At 42.2% G+C, this 7,393-nt stretch overlaps 1 long non-coding RNA gene across 1 annotated transcript; it reads left to right on the forward strand.

The window, feature by feature from the left end:
* Nucleotides 1-979: 979 nt before the first annotated feature.
* LOC121720550 lies at nt 980-1,202 on the forward strand. Its single transcript, XR_006034579.1, has 2 exons — nt 980-1,023; nt 1,112-1,202. It is a non-coding gene; the product is annotated as an uncharacterized LOC121720550 (long non-coding RNA).
* The last annotated feature ends 6,191 nt before the right edge of the window (nt 1,203-7,393 follow it).

Raw genomic sequence — 7,393 nt, forward strand, 5'->3', positions numbered from 1 at the left:
GTTGTGATTTCAACGTTGCTGCCACGCCGTGACACCACCCCACATGTCATCAACGGGATCAGCGCCGAAATCAGCAGGAGATGTGCCACACTGCCCAATGTACACCTGGCACATAACCCCACCATCAGCCTCCGCGACATGTACGACCATCTCCATCAACAAGGTGTGAGGTCTTTTGCAAAGACCCTTAAAGATGCTGCCCTAGGCCGTAACCCCTCCTCAACCAGCTTTGTTCCTCAAAAGCTTCCATTTACTGCACCCTACTGCGGTGAGGTAGGGCTGTCAACAATATCGCAAAAGCTACCGGAACAATTTTCACAAAACTTCTTGGAAAGGTGTAGCACAGGCTAAGGAAATCCCATACATGTTTGGAGCCGATCAGACTGAAAGGGAACGTTTTCCATATTGTAGCCTATTCTCGCAATGATAGCGAAAGTGAAACGTTACATTTTAAATGATGAATTTGTGCAAGCCTGTGTCATTTCTTTCACGTCTTTAATGCATTCATATGCTAGTAGTAATGCCAGAAATTACCGTGTATAGGCCTCTTAGAAATGATTGTTGCATCTTGCATATTATTTAGATGCGCACTCAATCGCGCATCCATGCAGGCAAAACGTGATCAAATGTGGCGACGTTTACAATACGTGATAGCCTAGTTAATGTGAATCGTGGACAATAACCAAAGAAAGGAATTTGCACCTCCATTCACCAATTAAAGGCTGTAGTAGGCCTAGTGTTTCTACATGTTGGCACAAAACGTAATTTCTGTCAGAAGCCATAATGCATACGGGGTAACATGAGGTGAGTCAGACAGAAGAGGGGCCTGTCTTAGTAGCCTATTCTTGAATCCTGTCCCTTTCAAACTACGTTAAAATTGTGTGATTAGCCGCCAGCATAATAAAATCTAAATTAAAAGACAAAATCTTATTAGGCTCCAAACCTATGAGTCTAAGCCTTAGTTTAAAAAGATCTTCAGGTGTAAGTAATAAGTCAAAGAACCACATTCTGTGTAATATAGAGGTTATCAAAAGATACTTTAGTTTGTAATTTCTTTATAGTATATATTATAGTATTATATATTAAGTATATATTTTGAACACAAATGGAGTCACGGGTCCAGGGATGGACCAGTGAAGTTGCTTCTTCTCCACCCTTCTCTTTTCACAAAACTCACTGGGGGAGGGGGGGGGGGGGGCCTTGCTGTGCACAGATGTGTGTGTATGTATGTATGTATGTATATGTACTGTATGTACTGTATGTGTACATGTATATATGTGTACACAGACCTACACACGCACAAACACACACACTCATATGCTATTATTTATTCTATGTTCACATGTTATACCCGCATTGCTGTATGTCTATTTTCTTTCTTTTGTTATTCTACTGTGTTATCTGTAACACTGGCTTTGGCAACACTGTATCCAAACAGTCATGCTAATAAAGCTCCTTTGAATTTGAATTTAAAGAAAGAGAGAGAGAGAGAGAATAAGAGAAGGACAGAAAAAGAGTGAGAGAAGGGGGATGGAATGAGTGGAATCGTTGTGTAATGGTCTTATTTATCCTCAAACCTCTGGTCACACCTAGGATGAAAGAGGGAAAGAGAAAGGTAAAGAAAGAAAGAGAGAGAAAGAGAAAGAAAGACAGAGAGAGAGAGAGAGAAAGAAAGAGAGAGAGAGAGCTGAATGCAGATGAGCATTGGCTAAATTCTAAATTTAAAATAGTAAAAGCATCTACTAAGAGCTATAACAAAAACATATCAGGAAAGACCAACCACTTAGCGACAACATTATTCTTATTCTTATTCTTACTGTACTCTAATGTTTTTTTTTAAACTGTCCTAAAATTGTGAGTATTGTTCTAACACTTACTGTTTACCATGTTGTTAGTCGCTTTGGTTAAAAAAGCGTCAGCCAAATGTAATGTAATGTAATGTAATGTAATGTAACATCCACAGGACTGCAGGACCTTTTCAAAATTTGTATGATGGCAGTGTAGGTCTTATTCTTGTTTAAGCAAATGCAAGGGATTTGGGATGGAGAGAATTAGAAAGGCAGACAGAGAGAAACAGAGAGAAAGATACATACATTCAATGAACCGATGTAAATCTAAGTACTATTGTTCACAAATCTCAGTGAAGTAGTAAGTTTATACAAATGTATATATCAGTATCATATAAAGTATGTGTATATGTTTTGTCTCTGTAATTGTTGTTGTTATGTCTTACCTTTAATATGTACCAATTGCTTTGGCAATACAAGTTTTCATTTGTCATGCCAATAAAGCAACTTTTGAATTTGAATTTGAATTTGAAAGTGAGAGAGAGAAGGAGAGATTGGGCTGGGTAGACGGTGAGGGGTGATGGAGGCTCCACTGGTTGGGTCAGTTTGGGCGAGTGTTGTGTTCCTCCCCGTAACTGACGGGGGCGACTGTTGACATTGCATAAGTGAGTGACATTTAATTGACAGCCTGAATTGACTGACAGAAGGTCAGACTTGCTCAGGCAAGTAAACATTGGCAGCACACTTGCGCGTATACACTGATCACGCCATACAACAAACAGTGACAAACACCAGCAGAAACGCAGACATTTTTCACTGTAAAAAAATCAACACTTCGCATTACCAGGTCATTCTGACTTGACCAACCACAGGCCTTGCAAATGCAAAAGTGGGGAAATAGAAGATATGATTATATTCTATTCAACCATATGAGGCAGACAGTGAGTTCATAGCCATCAGGAGTGAGGTAGACAGAGACAGAGCATGCAGGGCAGGCTGTGCTGATTGCAGAGTGTTGAGGAAAGAAAGGATCATAAACTCTGGAGCTGCCCGAGGCTGGGGGTGCTGGGCTCGAATTACTGAGATAATTACACTAAGGCAAATACGCTGGGGTGAGACCACTTGGCCCACAAACAAGCCACAGCTCCAGCTCCAGAACTCTCTCTCTCTCTCTCTCTCTCTCTCTCTCTCTCTCTCTCTCTCTCTCTCTCTGTTGCTCTCTCCCTCTCTTGCTCTCTCTCTCTCTCTCTCTCAAATTCAAAAGTTGCTTTATTGGCATGACAAATGAAAACTTGTATTGCCAAAGCAATTGGTACATATTAAAGGTAAGACATTACAACAATAATTACAGAGACAGAACATATACATATACTTTAAACTGATACAATTGTACAAACATACTACTTCACTGACATTTCTCTCTCTCTCTCTCCCCCTCTCTCTCTCTCTCTCTTCATCACTTGGAGGATAACTCAATCTGTAGGCGTCTGCCAGTATAAGAATCAGCAGTTCTAGTGCTGCGGTCTGTGTTTGCCTATATGAGCCATGAGATGTAGACTTGGAAACGAATATGTGAAAGTGTTGGTAAATGCTTGGGAAACGGGTGGCAGATCTGAATGAGAAGGTTTGGAAAAGCCAAACCAAACCAAGAGATTTTCATAGAATCGCTTGGAGGTCATCAAAACTATTTTAATGGGCTCAAACAGCTCCCATTAAATCACTAAATTAATAAGCCTTTTGGGGTTTGACTCAAACATTCAGGCTACCAATTTCTACCATTTGAAATTAAAGTTCCAGCAAACACCACTAAACAACCAATTCAAACTCGTAAACCACCAAATGGAATCCTGCGGACAACACAAACAGCCAATAGGAAGAGGTGAAAGTGCTATTAAAACGAGCACTCCTCTGGCGAGCTCCTGCTTTATGTGCCAGCTCATGCAGAGCGAAGGCCTGAACCGCCTCCAGCTCTCCAGCAGGATGGAGTTTGGAAGGTCAAGTCTGAAGTCCCGCTTTTACGCTCTCACACGGGGAAGGTGTTGTTTGGGCCGAGGGTTCGGGGGGGGGCCAGGCTTGACTGATGCGCTTTGAAAAGCGTGTTGGGACTTGGTCGGATTTTGTTTTTGTTTTTAAGGCTGTCAGTGTCAGCTTGGAGATCACACTCCGAGTGACACAGTCAACATGACATGGCTGATTTATCTCCATCAGGGCATGACTTAGAATTACGGATAAGGCCTGCACACATTGGCACACACACACACACACACACACACACACACACACACACACACACACACACACAGGGATATAAGTACACACACACACGAATACGTGCACACACACACATGCACAAACACACACACACACACACACACACACACACACACACACACAGATGGACATAACTAAACACACACACACACGCACACATGGCATAAATGCACACACACACACACACACAGGGATATAAGTACACACACACGCGAATATGTGCACAGACACATGCACAAACACACACACACACACACACACACACACACAGATGGACATAACTAAACACACACACACACACACACATGGCATAAATGCACACACACACACACACACACACACACACACACAGATGTCACCCAGCACCAGCACATGGCCTGGGGGGTCAGACCATTCAAACCTAGTCAGCCTCATTTGTGTCATGACTTCATTTAAATGAGCAAAGTTCATAGCCCAGAATATCCCAAACAAGCCCACGGCAAATGCACACACACACACACACACAGACACACACACACCAAACACACACACACACACACACACACACACACAGAGACACACACACACACACACACACACACACACACACCAAACACACACACACAAACACACACTCACACACACTCCCTGTGTGAGGGACGATGGTGCACATGCCCCTGACACGTGTGAATGCCTCAGTGCTGTCTACGGCATGGTGTTGGTGGTGCGGGTGGGTGGGGGTGTTGGTGTTGGTGGTGGTGGCAGAAATGTCAACTTCACCTCCCCACACCTACACCAACCAGACAACCCCTCTCTCCACGCTAGCGGCCAGCTGCGTCTGACATGACGCCGTTCACCTGGACAGCCCACGCGGGGGGGGGGGGGGTGGCATTCTGGATGCAGAATATTGCAATGTCAATTATCACTTACATTTTTGCTGTTTGTCCGTATCAAAGGAAAATGTAGCCAATGACTATAGCAAGAATTGACATCTACCGTATGTACCAGTTAGAGGACCATGACCAGGGGCCTCATTTATAAAGCGTGCTTACGCACAGATTTGATCTTAGACCGTGCGTACGCTCAAATCCGTACAAATCCATGCCAACGCTCAGATTTATAAAAGCCGTCTTTGACGTGGAAAAGTGCTTATCTCCACGTCAGGTTCAAACTTGACGTACGACCATTTCCTTGTGGTAATGCCGGGGTACTGCAAGTAATCTGAGGTCTAAGTGCTATCAAAATTCCAAGACCAACGATCTCATGTCTTTCTTTGCCATATGCATGATTAATATCAGAAGATTTTTAAAGACGTTTTTGGACGCAGCTTAATGTTTCATGGTTTAGCATAAAACTGCTAATGAGAACTATAGCCCACTTAAGAAAGTGAAAAAACGTATAGCTTACTTATTTCATAATATCTAAAAAAAACACCAAGACCTACGATAGAATGATTGAAACATTCGTACAGGTGATCTAGTATATTTAGTGTTCTCACCAATATAATATTGACCACAACATGTCCAATTGCCCTCGTTTAGGAGAGGAGAAGTACAGTGCCAGGGATGTAGTGGTAAAATAAGAGGTGGGTGAACTATGAATTTGGTGATCTCGATGAGGTGGACTGCGCCATGCGGTATCGGATTTTTAAAAAAGCCATTCAGAACATGTTTGATAATGGTGGAGGTTAATGTACAGTATTGGGAATATAGGATAATATTGGATAATACAGTTTTGAATGTTAAAAGTGAATAAACTCTTTTGAGAGGTGGATAAACTCTAATAAGAGGTGGGTAGGCCTAAACTCTATTTCTGAAAGGTGGATAAACTGCGTTTACTTGCGTTTAGCCTCCACTACATCCTAATTTGCGTTCATACCTATTCCCATCTTCGTAACAGAAAGGTAATATTTGAATTTAAGCTATACAATGTAGGCTATAGATATTTTATATCATATATAGCCTACACAACCAAGGGATGGAAGTTATCCTCTGAAAGCAGGGCATCTTCATATTTAGTGTTGCGGCGGGGTTGCGTAAAGAGGTGCAGAGAGCGCACCTGTTTGCTTTTTTTGACTGGCAGTGCCCAAGATCAGATGACAGTTCGTGAGTTGAATAATGTAGGCTAAAATATAAAGGTAGGCCTAAAGCAAACAATAAAGGACAATGTTTAAGCCATTGGACATTATTTAAAGAAAACGATAGCAAAGATATATGCAGAATGAATGACTAATGACCGGCGAACTAGGCTACTTTTTCAGCAAAAACAAGCCTACATGACATATCAAGCTTAATTTAGTCCTCTGTTTTGTAGACTAAATCAGCATATTACCCTGGGTCATATTGGAAACGTACAGTAGCCTACTCTATCATAACGTACAGGATTATGCTGTAGGCCTAGGTCTTTCCTTCATAAGCTAGACCTACCCAATTTTTTTTTCTGCAAAGTAGGCCTAAACATACTAAATGTTGCTTATTCACATTACTGCAAGCAAAAGGAATGAAAGCGAGCAGAGGACAATGGACATGGATGCATACGATCTCTTTCCATAAAGCTTTGCTGGAAAAAACATAATTAGTTAAGCTATTCGAACTGACGCATATAGGCTAGTTAACATCAGATGGCATAGGCTAGGCCTATACAATGTTTTCAATATATATTTTTACATAGGCTACATCTTTTAGGCCATTGATTTCATTAAAACATATGCTAATGATATTGATGAGGGGGTGTTTACAAGGCGGAGACCTAAAACCATCCGGCTGCGCACAAGTTGACGTTAATTTGTGATTTATAATGGGCACATCTGGAAGGGTGGCGTACATACTGTAGGCGGACTGGCCATCTGGCATACCGGGCATTTTCCCGGTGGGCCGACACACCTTTTGGGCCGATAGAATAGGCTATATATAATTAAATAATTTTGGCCAACGATCGGCCCAAAGGAAGGACAATCAGCGGCCCATTGGTTACATTTCCATATTGACACTCGCTGATCCAATAACATCTCACATCAGGCCACACCCCTCGCATTTTGGCTCAGAGTCAGGATTTTGTGAGCCATCAGAAGTTAATCGAAGTTGCCTACACGAAATTGTGGCGGGTGCCGGTAGTGACAATAGTGCAAAAGTAACACCAATGTAGAAGTTTCAAAAATACAATATTGCAAGTAGGCTAGCATATGTCAGCAACATGTTGAAGTTCGTTGAGTTTGAACGAGGATGTAAGCAAGCATACAGAGCAGAGGGACAGTGAGCAGGTGGTGGAGCCTAGTTGAGGCTACATGATAAAAACTCAGTGGTGGAGCAGGTAGGCTAAGTGTGACATGCCATGCTGACGATGATGATTATGATGAC

The sequence above is a fragment of the Alosa sapidissima genome, chromosome 10, assembly GCF_018492685.1.
Source record: "Alosa sapidissima isolate fAloSap1 chromosome 10, fAloSap1.pri, whole genome shotgun sequence".
Classification (NCBI taxonomy): Eukaryota; Metazoa; Chordata; class Actinopteri; order Clupeiformes; family Clupeidae; genus Alosa; species Alosa sapidissima.